Raw genomic sequence first — 17,955 nt, forward strand, 5'->3', positions numbered from 1 at the left:
AGGCATCAGTCTGCAGAATAAAAGGGAGAGAAAAGTTAGTCGTGTCTTAACCTGGACGAACACCATCTGGCATTGCTCCATCCACTGGACCAAATTGTCAGGGTCCCTGTGCCTACCTGGTCGGCTCAGTATGGCTACATATGTTTGTATTTTCATTTTTGTTCCTGCTCTCTCCCTTCCTCTCTCTCCTTCCTCCCTCTGCCTGGGCGGAGCTCACTTGTGGGCTCCTGCCCTTGGCCCACGCACCTGGTCGCAATCACGCACCTGTGGCTCATCACCTGAGAGTGTTCCAGCTCCTTTTTAAGATGGCAGCTCTGTGTTTCTCGTCGCTGGACCGTTGCCGACCCTCGTCAGTGTAACCCCAGCTCAGTTCACTCTAGAGTGTTTCTCAGCGATCTTCCTTTGTAATCCCTTCGTGTCTCTGCGTACAGATTCCCTGGACCAACCCTTGTGTTTCCCGAGCGATCGAGTGTACGTGGAGTGTGAAGAGGAGCGTGAGGCGTGGATGGAGTGTGTGTGGACTTTCTGCATCTTTCCCATTTGTGTGTGGACCCCCAGAGCCTGGCTTTCCCCTCACCTTTGTAAATAGATCACCTGGTGTTGCTGTAATAAAGACTCTTGTGTTTTCAAAACTTAGAGCCTGCGCGTGAGTCCGTGCAGTCCCGTTGTGACACAAATTGGGGCAGCCTTTCAGGTGAGATCAGTCAAGGGGCCAGTCAGATCTGTAAAGCCGGGCACGGACTGGCAGTAATAACTAGCCAGCCCCAAGAACCGCCTCACCTCTGTTTTGGTCTTGGAATGTGGCCAGGATGGGATGGCTTCTGTTTTATCCACCTGTAGACACACCTGTCCACTTCCCAAGTGGTACCCCAGATACTGTACCTCCCTCTGTACAACCGCATAATTCTTCAGGTTTGCCATGAGCCACCGCTGCGTCAGGGACTCCGGGACCATGGCCACCTGCTGCACATGCTTCAGCCAAGTGTTAAGGTGGATGATGATGTGATTCAAGTAGGCGGCAGCATAAGCAGCCTGTAAGATGCAGCACTTGGTCATCGGGTGCTGGAAGGTGGCACGGGCTCTGAGTAAGCCAAATGGAAGTATGACAAATTGGTAAAAACCGTACTCAGTGGAGAAACCCGTTTTTTCCTTAGACTCTGCAGACAAGGGAATCTGCCAGTAGTCCTTGGTTAAATCCAGTGTCGTGAAAAAGTGAGCTGTGTCTAACTGTGCCAGGAGCTCATTGAGCCGGGGTATGGGGAAAGCATCAAACTGCCATACCTCACGCAAATTTTCCCGTCATAACCTCCCAAATGTGTGCAGATTTGCTGTTAGGTCCAAAACATATTGAATTTCATTTTTAGCCGGGCTTGGACCTTTCTCCCAGTTTTCTTTAATCAAGTCCAACACCCCCGGCGGCTTTCTGCCAAATTCAAATCCCAGAGAAATCCCATGGAGGTCTGAGGCACCTCCCACACTGCAAACAGCTGAGGGTCTTACCAGCGACATATTTAATGCCCAGTAATTCATATAGCTCTTTTAGTGTGCGAGATATGAACTTATGTGCCCTGATCAGCCAGTATCTCTTTTGGCTCAGGAGATGACCTGAAACACCACCTGTGCCACACTCTTTGGGGAAATGGTGCGCAGTGGCACTGGTTCAGGATATTGTGTTGCATAAACAGTTAAAACGAATACAAAGCGATATCCCCGTGCACTCCAGTGAAATGGCCTGATGAGGTCCATGCCAATGTGCTCAAATGGGACCTCCATTAATGATAGTGGGCCTAAAGGCACTTTTGGAATGGTCGACTGGTTCACCAGCTGTACACTTGGGGCAGGATGCGCACCATTGGTGCATGTCCGCCTGAGTGCCCTGAAAAAAACAGGAGAACCTGTAGACCTTCACTCAGCATGTCCTTTTCTACATTAAGTGCTGTGTAGAGAATGTGACAGTGACCAAAACCATCAGGGTTTTTCATAACTGAAAAAAACTGGATGATAAGTGAGGTACAGGCTCTGATCAGGACTCGTAACTCAGCCTTCATATTGAGGGACAGCTCTCTGTACAGCACTGCTACAGTCAACCTGAGGAGGGGCTTTGAACAGGCCAAGGAGGGCTACAGGAGGAGCACAGAGAGCTTCCTCACAGTCAACAACCCCCACCAGCTGTGGAGAGGCATCAAAGCCCTCACCAACTACAAACGCAAGAGCTCCCCAACCCCCAACAGCAGTCTGAAAATTGCAGAGGAGCTCAACCTGGACTAATATGAACTAGAAGCTGCCGCTGGTCTTGGTCCGCAGGGTCCACAACTGAGAACAGGAAGGCTGGTCAAAGGGTAATTAACACTGCCCCCCCCCCAAAAAAAAATCACTTGCTGCCCTCTGCCACCCCTGGAGGCAATCGCCAGAGCCTCCTGTCTCAGCACCCCGTTCACCACCTGTTTGACCTGCTGCCCTCTGGTTGGCGCCTCAGATCAATCCGGTCCTACACCTTCAGACTCACAAACAGCTTCTTCCCCTGGGCCATGCAGACTGTCCCCTCCCCCCCCCACACTCAACCCCTGCCCACTCACCTCACCAATTTGAGCCATGGTCTGAGTAACCTCCGCCACTCAGGCCTCTTGCATACAGACTATTCAGACGAAGTCTTCTGCTTTGCACTACTTCCAAACACATACTATACCATTATTATCACTTTGACCTTCAGATCAATCTATTGACCTTCAACGAGAGGTCAGAGGTCAAATCTGACATGATATTTTGAATCTTTATATGGTACTTTTTGAAACATAATAAATGTGTGAATGATGGGCATTTTGAATTCCCCAGTATTATGCAGTTGTGGGTGTGAAAAAAAAAAATCACATGGAAACTCTGTACTTAAATATCTCTAAGTCATGTTCTATCTTCATGTAACAGATATTAGCAAAACTAATTAAAAACACAAGCAAATAAATAAGTACATACATTTTTAAAATATTTGTAGCATGTAGAACTGTGCAAAAATGTTAACGACCGAGTCATTTCTTTATATTTTGCTCCCAAGAAGCCAAAATATTTTGAAGTGGTTTTGATCGGCAGTTCTGAAGAACTTTTAGAGTTTTTCTTTGGACATTGGCTGCTTTTTCACTGATTTACAGTCCAGTCATTGTATCTCATCATTTTCAGAGGAATGTTTTTTTTTGTTTGTTTTTTTTGCGAGAACATGCAAACTCCACACAGAAAGACCCCGGCCTTCTTGCTGTGCGGCAACAGCGCTAACCACCGTGCCACACGGTGCTGGTATGAAGGTGCTCCGGCTTCCTCCCACCGTCCAAAGACATGCAGTTTGTGGGGATAGGTTCATTGATTAATCTAAATTGCCCATAGGTGTGAATGCGGGAGTGAATGTGAGTTCAAATGGTTGTCTGTCTCTGTGTGTTAGCGCTACAACAGACGGGCGACCTGTCCAGGGTGTACCCTGCCTCTCGCCCTATGACAACTGGGATAGGTTCCAGCACCCCCGCGACCCTGGAAAGGATAAGCGGAAGCGAGTGGATGGATGGATGTTTTGTTTTGTTTTTTAAGCCAATTGACACTGAGCTATGAATCATTCAAGCATGAAAACCTTCATAATTTTCTATAATTCTTTCCCATTTCTTTGGTTGAATCTGACAAAACCCAAAGATAACATAACTTGACGTCGTGCATTTTTACACCAACAAGGCAATTTCCAAACAGCTTAAAACAAAACATCCTGGTATAGTGTAGTGTATATATTAAAAAGAAAAGTAAAGACTTTGAATAGACAGAGGACAAAAGAGAACAGTATAGGTATTCAAAATGACTCAAGAACTGGACTGGAACAAAAAAACCTGTAAAGTACAGAATGCTTTCCTACATACCCAGAGACACCGTGTAATTAGCTGTTGAAATCCCCTGAGAGTGTGCGCATGCAAGAGTAAAGTTAAAATGATAAAGGAGGGGGGCAGTGAGAAGACAGCTGCTTGCATAAGCTGGCTTACATAAGATCTGGCTAATAATGCCACTGTTCAGCTTAGAAGAAAAAATTAAGTTATACAAGATGTATGCCAAGATGCAAGACATTGTACACACACACAAACTAATTTCTCCATCCCTTTCTTTCACAGAACTCGTACGCATGAAAAATCACATTTTCTTATTAAACTTTACACACAAACTCTCTCTCTCTCAGACACACACACACTTTTGTACTCTATACCAAGGCCCTTCACTGACACATTTATTTTCCAGAGTAATCGTAGCCCAAATCTAATATTAACCCTCAAAAATGTGCTCTAAATGTGATGAGGACTCTCACACTCAAACTGGTTTCACATGCAAAAAAAGGATGTAACAAGAGCTCACACATACTAACGCAGTGATCTTGCACCCTGGTTTCAGACGTCAGCAGTGCTGAACAGTGTTTACCAGGCGCTCATTATAAACCCTGCAGGAGGCTCGATGCAGATTTTAAAGAGGGAAGGAGGGGGGAATGGTAACATGAACTACATAGAGTCAAGCTTTCCCATAAAAAAAACTTGTATATAAGCTCTTCATTTAAACTTAAATTAGAAAGGGCTGACACTGGCTTTTGTATTTTTGAAAGCTGTTCACTTGTACCTCTCCATCACATGTGTTTCACAGAAAAGGGATACAAAAGACTGAAGCGTTTCTAACAACAGATCAGTTTCCTCCTTTGAAAAACTCAAAACCCGACACACTGATGACGCACTGCCCTGATGTCAGCTGACCGTGCACCGCACATTCCCCAAATGCAGGTCATTTGCAAGAATAATCAGACCACCAACGCTTCGGTTCACGGCTCTGAAAATGGATATTGTATAACACCTTCCTTTTATATTGAAGTGGCTTACAGACTTAGAAGATCTGCATCACAACCCCTTGCTTGTGTAACAGAATTACACAATACTGAAACCTGGTGGTGGTGGTGGTGGGGAGGGAGGCAGGGGGTTTACCAATCTAGTCAAGTTGCTTTCATCCAAAACAAGATGACACATAGTTCAAACACACACACACACACACACACACACACACACACACACACACAAAGTTATTTCTACCCAATGTATGTCAGTGCAGATGCTTTTATAAATAGAATATGTTATTCTGTAAAGTGATCATTATGGATGCTCTGTTTAGAGGATGTACTTGGGTGTACTTCACAGTTAGGCTGTGATTTACGTCTTCCTTTGGAAATCTGTTTGGTGACCCTTTGACTTTGCACACTAGCGTCATCATCACCAGACACAGCTATGCATTATATGGCTGTGTTGCCAAAACACATGCTAATTACAGGACTGTGCAAAAGTTTTGAGCCATCCCTCATTTAGTGATATTTTGCTTCTAAAGAGCCAGATTTTCTTGGATTGTTTCTGTGGTCTTGGGGAACAGTTCTCCCCGCTTTCTGAAGGACTTTCAAAGTTTTCCAAGCTACTTCAAGCATAAAAAATCCCTCAAGTCAAGGGATGAAACAGTTCTGTGTCTACACATAACAGTCAACCTAACAAAGAACCAAATTTAAATTGTATCTTAAGGGCTTTGTTACTAGCAGCATTTGATAAAAATCAAAGAAAAAACATAATTTGTTGCCATTTCGTTTTGTTCAGTCTGCAAAAAATGCCAAAGATAAAACAGTTTGACTGACATAAAAATAGTACCAACACGATAATACCCAAAGAGCTAATTGCTGAAAATGTGGCATAGTATGCAGTGTGTCCTTAAAGAACCTGTTGAAACTAAACAAATGGAAGACAAAAGAACAAGTGGCAGGCCTGACAGCAGATGAAGAATATGTCATGCCCTCAAAAGCAATGGAGAAAAATTCAGCAGACATTGCACAGGACCCAAGAGATGCGTCTGGATCTTCAATGTTCACTGAAGCCTCATCAGAAATGTTCTCAGTGTACAGTTGGGCATCAAGAAGCCATTCCTAATTAAGAGAAACTGGGAGAAAATGCTGAGGTATGCCAAATTACACAAGAACTGGACTGAAAAAAAAAATCAGTGATCACAGGTTTTATGGAGAGATGAATCCAAACATAAAGAAGCTGGTTAAGAGAAGGGTGCAAGAAAGTGTGTCTACAACCATCAGCTGAGGCTCTGTCATGGTTTGGGGCTGCATTGACCTCAGTGACAAGAAATCTTGCCAAAACTGACTAAATTATGAACACGGGAAAGTACCATCAGATTTTGATCCACCATGCAATACCATCTGGAACGTAAGAGCAGTAAAAGCATATCTCGATAGAAAAACTCACAGTAGAAAACCATCGGTCATGGATTGACCTCCACAGAATCCAGACCTCAGCATTGTTGAAGCAGTGTGGGATCATCTTGCCAGAGAACAGGACTAAAGGAAGTCAACATCCAAAGAAGAGCTTTGAATGTCTTTCAAGAAGCCTGAAAAATTATTCCTGGACATACTTAAATAAAATACAAGAAAGCTTAAGAGTGTTCAGACTATGTTGAAGAACAAAGGTGGTCATATCAAATATCAATTCCAGGCTCATTAAACCTGTAAAAACTCTGCTTTTGCCCTTTGTTTGGACATGGTTCAATTAATCACTTCACCTATTTCTTATTTGCACAATACTGCAAAATTCAATGGAGTACACACTAAATTTCAAATTATAGTGTTAATGCAGGTACTATTAATAAAAGGAAACGTTTTCAGTCAGTAAGAATGAACAGTATTTTTTCATTAACAAGTGGACCCTGCTTGGTTTAATCTGAACCTGCACACACAGCAACCATTTTTCTAATTCTGTCTTTGAGCCTATAAATACCCACAACATGTACAAGTTTGTCCAGGATTAGCCTCATTTTAATTCTTTAGCTTCGAGGTCACACTCACAACTTAGTGACCTGGATCAATGGAATGATCCGCACAGGCTTGCTTCACTGACTATTTTTAAACCTTTGGGCCAATCCCAAATGTTACTTACATCTAATGCCTGCCCACCTGATCTCCTCTTACATTACAGCAAAGAAAACAAGAAAAAAAAACAGCCTACACCCACATATGATCACATTTCATTAAAGAGCTTTTAGAATTGAAACAATGAGCATGGAAAACCTTTTCTTTTATGCTGGAGAGTATTTAAGTACAAATATTGTATTTATTTGCATACTATTGTCACCAACAAATAATATAAAGATTTTCAAGCTTAATCAATATTCTCATGACCAAGGTCCAGGCACTTAAAATGGTAAAGGGTTGAGGAGCAGCATGGGAGGTATCACATATCAGCAGGCCACAATGGCATCCAATTGGATATAGCTGGCTGTGCTTCAGCCAATAAGGAAGGATTTAGTAGGTTCACCGGGTTTGTTTAAGGTTCATGTGCGGACACTAGCAGGGACGGGTCTCTTCTGTTTAGGTTATCTGTACTACCTATAAGGCACTCAGCACAAGGCAACTAAAAAACTGCTGGAAAAGCCATGATAGCTTCAGCATGAAAAAAACAAGACAAAACTGGAGACCAAAGTCCAGAAAAGGGAAAAGGTGACAACAGGAAGAAGAAAATCACTTTTTTCTTCACTGTGAAAAAAACATCTATGATTGGAGAAGTTTCTGCAATGATATTTAGCTAGGATTCTATCGATGTGTGTGAAACACATTTAAATGTGTTTGTAGCAATCAAGATGTTAAGATGACTCAGAACCTTAACAGCAATCAATTTAAATTTTATCACAAGCAAAATGAAACTCTTTTAAAATAATTCTTCTAGACACTATAAAACATGTACACAGTCTCTGCGTCAAAAAACCAATCCAATGTGGAAGGGCCTGAAGACCTGTATTATATCTAATTCAATTTTATTTATATAGCCCCAAATCACAACAACAGTTGCCACAAGACACGTTATATTGTAAAGTAAAGACCCTACAGCAATACTGAGAAAACCCAGATAAACAAACAGCAAGCACTCTGAGCAAGCACTCTACGACAGTGGAAAGGAAAAACTCCCTTTTAACAGGAAGAAACCTCTTGCTGTTAAAAGGAAGAACTAGGCTGCTAGGTAGAGTCAACCATTTACCACAACCAGCTGCGGGGTGAGGGTGGTCACCTATCACTTGCTGGGGGTTGATATCCTGTAGAACTTTACTACAGGAACATCGTCAACCCAGGAGTGACATCACTCCAACGCCAACATCCAAAATTCAAAATGGTGGATTATCTCTGGTAGAAACTGCACACTCATTGGTTAACCACTTGTAATTGACAACAGGGCTGGGCTATATCATACCATTCATGGTAATACCGGTGTAATTTTGGGCAACGATAGGAAAATGACATATCGCGATAGAATATGGGTAAAACGCGCATGCGCAGTGCCTTTGTTTACATACGCACATGGCGGCGATGCAGAATGAGAAGAGCGAAAGTGGATCGTTAAATGAAACAGATGAACCAGAATTGGTTTGTAAAAATGCTGCAGCTTCAGTGGTGTGGAACTGGTTTAGCTTTCGTCCGTCAGATACACAACAAAGCACTATTTTTGGTAGAGCATGCTAGCGGGACGTCGTTATTACCGTGTTGTTTGGAAAATACGGCACACTTAAAATCAATCCTTTGAATTTTCTGAAAATCGACAGTGCCCCTTATAATCCCGTGTGCCTTATGTATGAATTCTGGTTGTGTTTACTGACCTCGAAATGATTTTATGTGGTACAAACTGTCAGCAAGGAATTTGCACTGTCACATTTTTATATAACTTTAATGCACATAAAAAACAGCTGCTTGTTTACATTAATGGGGTTTTTTTGCACTAATAAAGTTGAGGAGTTGTAAAGTATTTTGTCTAGTGTCAATTATATCGTCAGTTATATCGTTATCGCAAATTTTCAAATGTATATTGTGATAAATATTTGTGGTTATATCGCCCTGCTCTAATTGACAACTCTTTAGTCAATGAGTCTACGGTTTCATACCTAAATCCACCCTTCCTTGTCACATGCATTTTTATTTTGCAACCAAGATGACAACAGTGGCAACGCTCAGCAAGACGTTTGAAAATAGGTCTTCAGAAACCAACAGGTTATGCCACAGTCGCTACATCCATCTTTTATATGGTCTGTGACTTTAAGGCGTAATCTTTTAAAGCCATTCTGGCAAGCCAACAAATGTTTATTAAAATTAATCCAATCATATTTTCTCATCCACCTCTGCCAAGATCCATTTCCTCTCATGTTTATCAGACATGAAACTTGAATGCGATTCTAAAGGGAAACAAACTGCTTATCAGAACAGTATATTTTTTTTTAAAAACTACTTGAATTAAAAAGAGCAAACATTTTTATTATTTGTTTTAATGTAAAATGTGGTTTTATTAAAAGGCATCTAATATTCCCCTTCTTCTTCTACTCATTGGTCAAACAGAGCTGAAAAGCACTCAACACTGAAGTCGTGGAAACTTTCCTCACCTGTGAGAAAAATCAACTTCGGAACAAAACAAAGTCTAAAGAGTTTAAAAAGTAAGAATTAACACTTATCTGAGCTTTTTTAAGTGAAAAAAGCAAAATCCCTGCAATAAGCAGACTCTATTAAAGTCTCTTATGTTATTCAAACAACACACAACCAATGGGGAAAAAAAACAATTAGCAAAGAAAGTGCTAAATCATGAAGCAGACAATAGTTACTATTACTTTCTTTTGTCTTTTATAAGAACTGCTGGTACTAAATTATCAGTCCATTAGTTAATAAAATTTTGGTATAGAGCAAAATTTTATATAATCACAACCCTTGCTAGTACTGGGTTGCACCTCCTTTTGCCTTCAGAACTGCGTTCATGCTTCATGGCTCGTATTCAAGACCCTGGAAACATTTCTCAGAGATGCATGCCAGTCCATGATAGCATCACACAGTTCATTTGTCACTATACATCCATGATGAAACTCTCCACTACATCTCAAAGGTGCTCTATTGGATTGAGATCTTGTCATATGGACACACTTATTCAGTTGCTTCTATTAACAAGCAGCTGAATAAGTGTAAATAATAAAAGGCATGTCAGTGGATGTATGTGTATTCCTTTTGTTCTAGTAGGCCAGTTTCCTAATCTTGGCTACAAAAAGCAACCCTCAAATCACATGTTGACCTACAATCATGTTCAAACAGGAATCCAAGCATCTAGCTATGCACACACACAGTGCTGTAATTTAGATAGAACAAAGAGAAGAAAGTAAACAAGATGATAGACATGCAGCAGGTGTAGCTATGGATACTGGACAACAAATGACTAATGTCAACAATAAATAGGTGCATTTACACAAGCAGGTATCATAACCACTGCACACGCAGAGACATGCGCAAAGAAAAAAACTGAGAGGAGAGAAGAGAGAGCTTGCTTATCAGAGGTCACAGATCAAACATAAAAACAATGCTAACAAACACTGTTCCCTGGACTGCCACACACCCACACACCCAAGAAGTATCGGGTCTCTTGGAATCTTCAACATCCTGCAAACGAATTCAACCTTTACCACTGGGTTAAGTGGAAGATGCACAAGTATAGCTGTACTAATAAACACACTGAAGAGGGTTGGCTGTCATAGACACTGCAATACTGCGGATCCTAAACTGAACCACATCTGACCAAAACTTTTGAAATTCTCATATCTTAAGATTGTTTGCTTTAGTAAGCTGTGTAGTTTATATTTGCATATGTACAAGAATTCATGGATTCGAGAGAGAAGGAGAGACTTAACAGAGCAATGAGTACATTTTTAACCCCTGTGGGTCACCGTAGCATCATAGACCACAGTCACACAGACCGCAGTAACACAGACCCATAGGGACCACTTGTGAGCATCTGGTCATGAGAAATAAAGTGTACAGACTAGTCGGATACTACCACACAAACTACGGGTGACTGCTAGCAAACAAAGCAATTGCAAGGAGGTTTTGGGTCCAGCACCTGTACAGTTTAAGAAATTTGACATTTGAGCAACTGTTGCAGAACAATTTCCTTTCAGGGATTATTACAATAATTTGTAATCTGAAAATGTCACCAAATATTTGTCACGAAATAAATGAATGAACTCTAATAACTGTGACAGAAATCCTGCAGTGGATAGCTTCACCATTATTTAAATGCAGTTTACAAACACTGAGATTCAAACTGAGACCACTTCCAATGAGTTCACAGTGTGTTACTGAAAAGAAAGGAAAAAGTGGCCGATGAAAACTCAGAGATGTGAACAGACTCTATCCTCTCAGATATCTAGCACTGAAAATCTGATACATCACAGCAGACTTGCATTCATCAATACAATCCTTGACTCTGGGAGTAAAACTTACAACTGAGCAGGTGCTCAGAAAGAAGATGTTAAATCATTAAAAGTTTAGTAGGATGAGGCCCTGAAGGGATCATCTCAGGGGTGTGTAGGATTTTTCCACAAGACAGGCTCGGTAGTAACTTTCCATTAAAGGAAAAAGCAGTCAGGAGACAACCCCTATGCTCAACTGTTTACCTTGCTACAGCTAACAGCCCAGATGCAGCTGCTACCCCCACCCCATCCCCCTGTTTTAATTATACTGTTAGACAAGACACAGTGTAATAAATCAAAACATGACATCGAATTTTGAAAATGAGAAATATCAGACTCTTAAGGAACATGAAGGCAGGACTTCAAATTAATTCCCCACTGAATGTGTAAAGGCCTGAAGGGTAGGAAAGTCAACACGGCCAGGCTTTCTCTGCATTAGCTGACTCAAGAAAACCCAAAACTCCAGCTGGAAATAACGGGTATCACGATGGTGGTTATCAGCTTTCTCTATTAAGCTGGACTTTCCGCTTCAGGCTCTGTGCGGCCCACATGAAAGCGCCCTTTCAAGCATCATATGACTCTTCTCCTGCACAAAATGATCCCTATGAGTCGGAGAGATTATCAGCTGATCATAGTAAAACAGTGACACAAATATATAAAGAACATAAAAATTTTAACAGTCAAGGCCAACACCGTTGCAAATACAAGAGATTAATGTTGAGGAAAATCCTTAATCTGGTGATCGACTGCACAGTGCAGTAAAATTGACATTTTAATTTGAGTGAATATATTTATTTTATCACAGTGCCCTCTCAGAGCTATTTATTTCTAATGTGACTGCTGCACATTAGTCTGAAACTTTAAAGTAGAGACATTTAAACATTAAATGTTCCTGTCCCACAGCCTAATAGAAGAGACTTTGAAATTGCTTTAGTTCGTTGGAAGATCAAAGTGAACTTGATTAAACAGGTATTCTTACTGTGTGTTTTGTGCAGTAGTAGCTGCAATTCCAGCAGTGTCAAACAGGCTTATGAGCAGTAACTAGGCAGTAGTAAGCTACAGCTTAACATGCACCTAAAAACATGTTCTCCCAGCAGAGAATCTCTATCACACTTACAACATGCTGTAAGTAAAATAATTAGTGAAATCGTGGTGCTTCTGGTCATTTTAAACCCAGTAAAAAGAGAATGACGTTTGTGACACTGAAAACTCTGACTACATGTTCGACATAGCTCGATAACCTACTAATCCCTCTTCATAGCATACCCCTATGGCCACACCAAGGTTTGCTGAGTACTGCAGAATTCGGCTACGTTGGATTTTTTTGTGGATTGGCTAGAGATATTTTACATTTATAAATAAAAAACATTTTAAAATTGCTTAACTTATTTAAACCAATCCGATCATAACAACATACATATACAAATACAGACACTCATAACGTGCCCCAATCATCTCCACCACTTTGGTCCTGCCTTCTCACACCAACTCTGGGCGTACTGGCTGGTTTTGACTGGCTGTTAACTGCTATTTCCTGCACATACTGGAGATAATGTTTCAGCAGCCTGAGTTACACAAATAAAGATGGTATAACAAAGTCTCTCAAAGTTTTAAGTGCTTTGGTTTTATGACAAGTCTGGTTTAAGCTTGTCATGGTCACTCTGACGAATGGTGACATCACAACTGCTGCCACTCGCCACGCTTTTGCATCGATATGCTTGTCACACCACAGAGCCCTCAAAACCATTACAACTGGTGTGAAGAACTGAGTATAAAGGAGTACTTAGTACTACTCTTACACTCCACTGATGCTGAGGGTTTTTTATTCTGATGGGCGACATCATTCGGGAGAAGCCACTCTGCTGCTGCCATTAGTTACATCCCTGTCTCCAGATTTCTTTTCACTGGCTGAGGTTTTTATGCTCATACATAAAGAGAACAGTCACAGACTTCAAACCACTCTTCCGCATGCAGTTTTAGACAGAAGTAACACTCAGCATGTTCACTGCTGTAAGCTAGACAGCAGTCGCTCTCTGCATCTGCCCCTCTGTTCTTTACACTCAATTAGCCACAAGAAGAAAAATGAGCCTTTTGCAAAATTTCACACTTCCTCCATCAATCCTGATGTGTCACAGTAAAAAAGAGAAATTGCTGACAATTCCTCTATTAAAGATTTTAAAATGACATTTAGTTAGGTTAACTATTACAGTAGGTCAGAGACACAGTGGCTCATCCACCCCACTCGTGTTGGTATTACGAATTTCCTAAAACATGAGAAGCACCGGAGCTCAGTCCCTCAGCTCCGTCGTTCTTTCACTCGTTCTCTTTCCATTTCTGCTCCACTGATTTACATTTTCTGGCCACAAGGAGAGATAAAGTAAAACCAAATCTCTAGTTAATCCGAACTCCCTGCTGTGATGTTTCACTCAACTCTGAAAATTAGCATCTGACCCAGGTCAGAGCGCCCTGCCCGGCATCCATCACTTTCTATCTCATTGTGGTTTTTGTCCCCCGTCTTTACAAGAAGCGTAGGTCAAAGAGACACTTACAACACTCACCCGCTGTTTAGGACTCAGTATGGGAAGCAGTGAGCATGACACACATGCCCTCTTCTATAACTCAAAGACAGATATTCTTTCCCGATTCCCTTGTTGGCACATTCATCTGCAGAAAGTACATTTAGTAGACAAATATCCTCCATCCTTTATTGTTTATTTTTTAACTACATGAACACATCTCACCCTAACTGCTTTGAAACATTTGATAAGTGAGAACTAAAAGTGCATTTTCGACTTCGCCACCAGCGCTATCATGCTAGTGCGGGCAGTTCTTCCCCTTATATCGTCAAGCAGATGAAATCTCATCTGGTGCTCAACCCCCATCACCATACATAAATGTCAAGCAGGCCAGCGGTAGCCACCTTGCTCCCATCACTCCTGTGCTGTTTCTAGGGATGTGTTCCTGTACTGAGCTGCCTGCTGAGCTCATTAGCAGGAACAGACCGAGTGATGTAAGGGTGACTGGAGGGATGAAAAGAGCACTACAGGAGCGTCCCCAGATCATCCTTTCAAAATTATACTGAGAATCTGGATCTAAACAGAACCCCCGCAAAAATGTAATTAACCAATCTTGACCTGTGTTTGAAGTATGCAAGCCTGCAAACAGTATTTTGTTCAAGAGAGCGCGAGAGAGGAAACAAAGGCCAAAACTGGACAAACACATACACGGCCAGATTTGACAAGTCTGGGAGTTTGCCAACCTGATCATATCAAAGCTTGAGTTTGAATCATTCCAGACAGTCTTAAGTAAGAAAAGACGCAATGTAACCTTCAAAACGGTACTTCAAATTCATCTCTACCAGCAGCACAATAAGTTTCACTAAAAATGTGGTAGAAATGTGGTATGCTTCAACTCTCTTTCTTCTCGCAGCTTTCTTGTCATTTCTTTAAGTAGTCTGCAGGAATAGTTCTCCAGGCTTCTTGAAGGACATTCAAAGCTCTTTTTAAGTAAACAACCTTTATTTGTCTCATACACAATTATACAGGGTACAACATGTAGTGAAATTCTTGAGCTGCAGACATAGCCGCGCCATTCCAGGGCTTTGTTTTAAGAATGGGGGGTCTAGCCAGGACCCTTACTGGATACCGGGTAGGAATCGAACTTGTGACTCCCGCTCCGAATGGGGCGTAGTCTTACCACTACACTATCCAGAGCCAGCATATTTTGGATGTTGTCTCCCTTTTTTTCGGTTCTCTGTCAACTATGTTTCCACACTGCTTCAATAACGTTCAGGTCCAGGCTCTGGGGAGGCCAGTCTATGACTGATTCGTGTTCTCTGGTGTTTTTTTCTGTCCCAATATGCTTTTACTACATTGGCAGCATATTTGGGATAATGGTCATGCTGAAAAAATTAAGCTGTGGCACAATCAGGCAATTTTCATATGGTGTTTCACGGTAGATCAAAATCTGATGGTATTTTTCTGTGTTCATAATTCTAACAAGATCTCCAACACCACCGGCTGAAATTCAGTCCTAAACCATGACAGAGCCCTTGAGGATGTTATTTTCTAGTTCAGTTCTTGAGTAATCTGGCATTCCTCAGCCCTTTCTCCCAGTTTCCTTTAAGAATGGCTTCTTGACAGCCAACGTTTCACTGAGACCATTTCTGATGAGGCTTCAGTGAACAGTCGCTGGATGGACAGAGGACCAGATGCATGTCTAAGGTCATGAGCCAGGTCTTGCATTTTTTAAGTGTTTTTCATGACTTGCAGGCACTGTTCATCTGCTGTAAATAGTTTTTTTAGGCCACTTCTTCTTTTGTCCTCCACTTGTGTAGTTTCCACAGATTCTTTAGAGACACTGTACCTCATAGGTGTCAAACTCTGGCCCGCGGGCCAAATTTGGCCCGCAAAGCCATACCATATTACTATTAGAGCTGGCCTACTGGTATTATACAGCTAATATATATATTGTTTAGTATTAAGCTTTGCTTGTTCCATATTCAGTTTTTCAGCAAAACGTGTTTGAGTCCATAAGAAAAGATTCATTCTTATATCTGGAGGAATAAATATATTTCAATAAATATTAACGTTAGCCCGCGACTTTGTTCCAGTTTTGAATTTTGGCCCACTGTGTATTTGAGTTTGACACCCCTGCTGTACCTCATGCTATGTTACTTTCTTTTTGGGGATAACCTTGTTGCAAAAAAATACTATGTTTATGTCTGTCAAACCATGTTGTTGGCATTTTCCACAGATTGAATCAAAGAAATTGAAGGAACTAGTTTTTGTAGCAGGCTGCTGGTAACCAAGTACCTTAAAATATAAAATAAATTGCTAAGTTGTCCATTAAGTATAAACACAACACAAGTTCTTCTAGTGATCTAGGTATCCTTTGTTGTGCTTTAATCCTTCATAGCCCGGTGTTAAATGGCAACCCTCTGGTCCGGTACAAGGACCGGACTGAAAATTGAGTGAAAACTTTGAGAGACCTTCAGAAAGCCCGGAGAACTATTTCCTCAAGGAATAATTAGAAAGTGTGGCTCCTTGAAAACAAAAAATATAAAATCGTCTGTACTTTTGCACAGTGGTGTGTGTGGGTACAGTTAAATAAACTGCCATACTTCTGCGCAGATGCACTTTCCTCTGCACTTTTAACTTCCGTGTTAAGACAACTGGTATATTCCAGTGCTTACAGATGCTCACTGCTGTATATTTGTGGAAGCCTTTTGTGTCTCTAGATGGAGCTGTGCAAAGTCCTACAAACTGTCTCGAGTGATGTCATTTGGTTGAAGCTGTGCACAAGTGTGACAAACGAACTGAAAAGCAAGTGGAGAAGTTAAAAAGTGGCTGTGAAAGATCCCGGGAATACTAACGCTTAAGCTGCTGATGGTGCTAATCGGCATCCTAATAAACAGAAAGCCTCAGTTTACATAAGTCTTTACATAAGTCACTTTCCTTATGCTTTCCCTTCATAGCCTAACTGTTAAGTAACACCTATCCGCTTCTTATTTAATGTGTCCCCCTGACTGCATCTCTGTGTCGGCTACTTCTTCCGAAGTCCTGCTATAGAAAAATTAACACGAAAATGAAAGCAGCGTGCTTGCTTGTTTCATAACACAGAAGAGGGGGGGCTGCAACAGCAATGCAGACAGGAGGAGGAGGAAGCGAAGAAGGGGTGGGGGGTGCAAGTGCAGCATGCTCCTCTATTGTCTGGAGCCTAATTGACGCTCCAAAATAGCCCAACAGGAGAGGGGAAAATGCTTTTAGCAGGAAGAAAACATTCGAAAGCGGACATTAAAGCCGGCGTGTGTCTCTCACCTTCCGTCCCCGTCTCTGCGATGAGTCCCTTCAAGTAAAAAAAAAAGGGGAAAAAAAGCTTTTATTTAGGAAGTGGTAATGAGAGGCAGGGCAGGCTTGGCCGCTTTCACCCATTCATCGGTTTCTTACTGAAAGAGGAGGGTCGGTCCTGTTGGTCCCTGCACGCGCTCTGTACAGGGAAAAAAAAGCCATTACGAAAGTTCCGGAAGTGCCCGAGCATCCAAAGTGTTGTGGGCTCCAGTGCTGGTTAGCAGAGGAAAGGACTGCATGAAAGTTAAACTGTCAAATGTTATTTGATGCGTAATACGCGGTTCATTTTGTTCGCCTTTGTTGCATCATCCAAAAATATAATTTAGTAGTTGTTTAAAAAAACAACAACAACATACTTTGTGCAAAAACAAAGAAGAAGAAAGCCTGATATATAGCGAAAAAACAAAAAACCCCCAAAATATAATTTTGAAAATTTAATAATCTATCGGCAAAACGTCTGGATGTGTAAAACCTGCTTATAGCTTACCTAAGATGGCCAAGATCAAGAAATTAATTTAATAAACTGGTATTAACATAATGCAATTTCCTGTTCAGATGTCCGATGATTTCCGAATAAGCGCCCATGCATGCAAGTGTTTCCAATCAGTCTGGCTGGCCTCTGAAGTTCTAATGCTCATTTTGAATTGGATACCAGCGAAAATGCTTCTAGCTGGGACAGTGACAACAAAAAGTCTGTAAAAGTTGGCCAATCATATAAAATACTGTTTGATGCTACTACTTAAAGGTGCCTGTATAGCTTAAAGAATGTGCAGCTCTTTGCATTGTGTTTTGTTTTGTTTTTTGTTTT

At 41.4% G+C, this 17,955-nt stretch overlaps 1 protein-coding gene across 1 annotated transcript in view; it reads right to left on the reverse strand.

The window, feature by feature from the left end:
* Positions 1-17,265, reverse strand: part of LOC146550355 (helicase ARIP4-like) — an 82,796-nt gene extending 65,531 nt beyond the window's left edge. The window contains exon 1 of the mRNA XM_085258549.1: positions 17,118-17,265. The gene's annotated coding sequence lies outside the window, so the exon portion shown is untranslated. The remainder of the gene's footprint in view (positions 1-17,117) is intronic.
* Positions 17,266-17,955: the final 690 nt, after the last annotated feature.

This window comes from Mchenga conophoros, linkage group LG20 (genome assembly GCF_057382185.1).
Source record: "Mchenga conophoros isolate Kocher_MC1m ecotype Shallow Benthic linkage group LG20, M_conophoros_male_GT1.1, whole genome shotgun sequence".
In the NCBI taxonomy this organism is placed as follows: Eukaryota; Metazoa; Chordata; class Actinopteri; order Cichliformes; family Cichlidae; genus Mchenga; species Mchenga conophoros.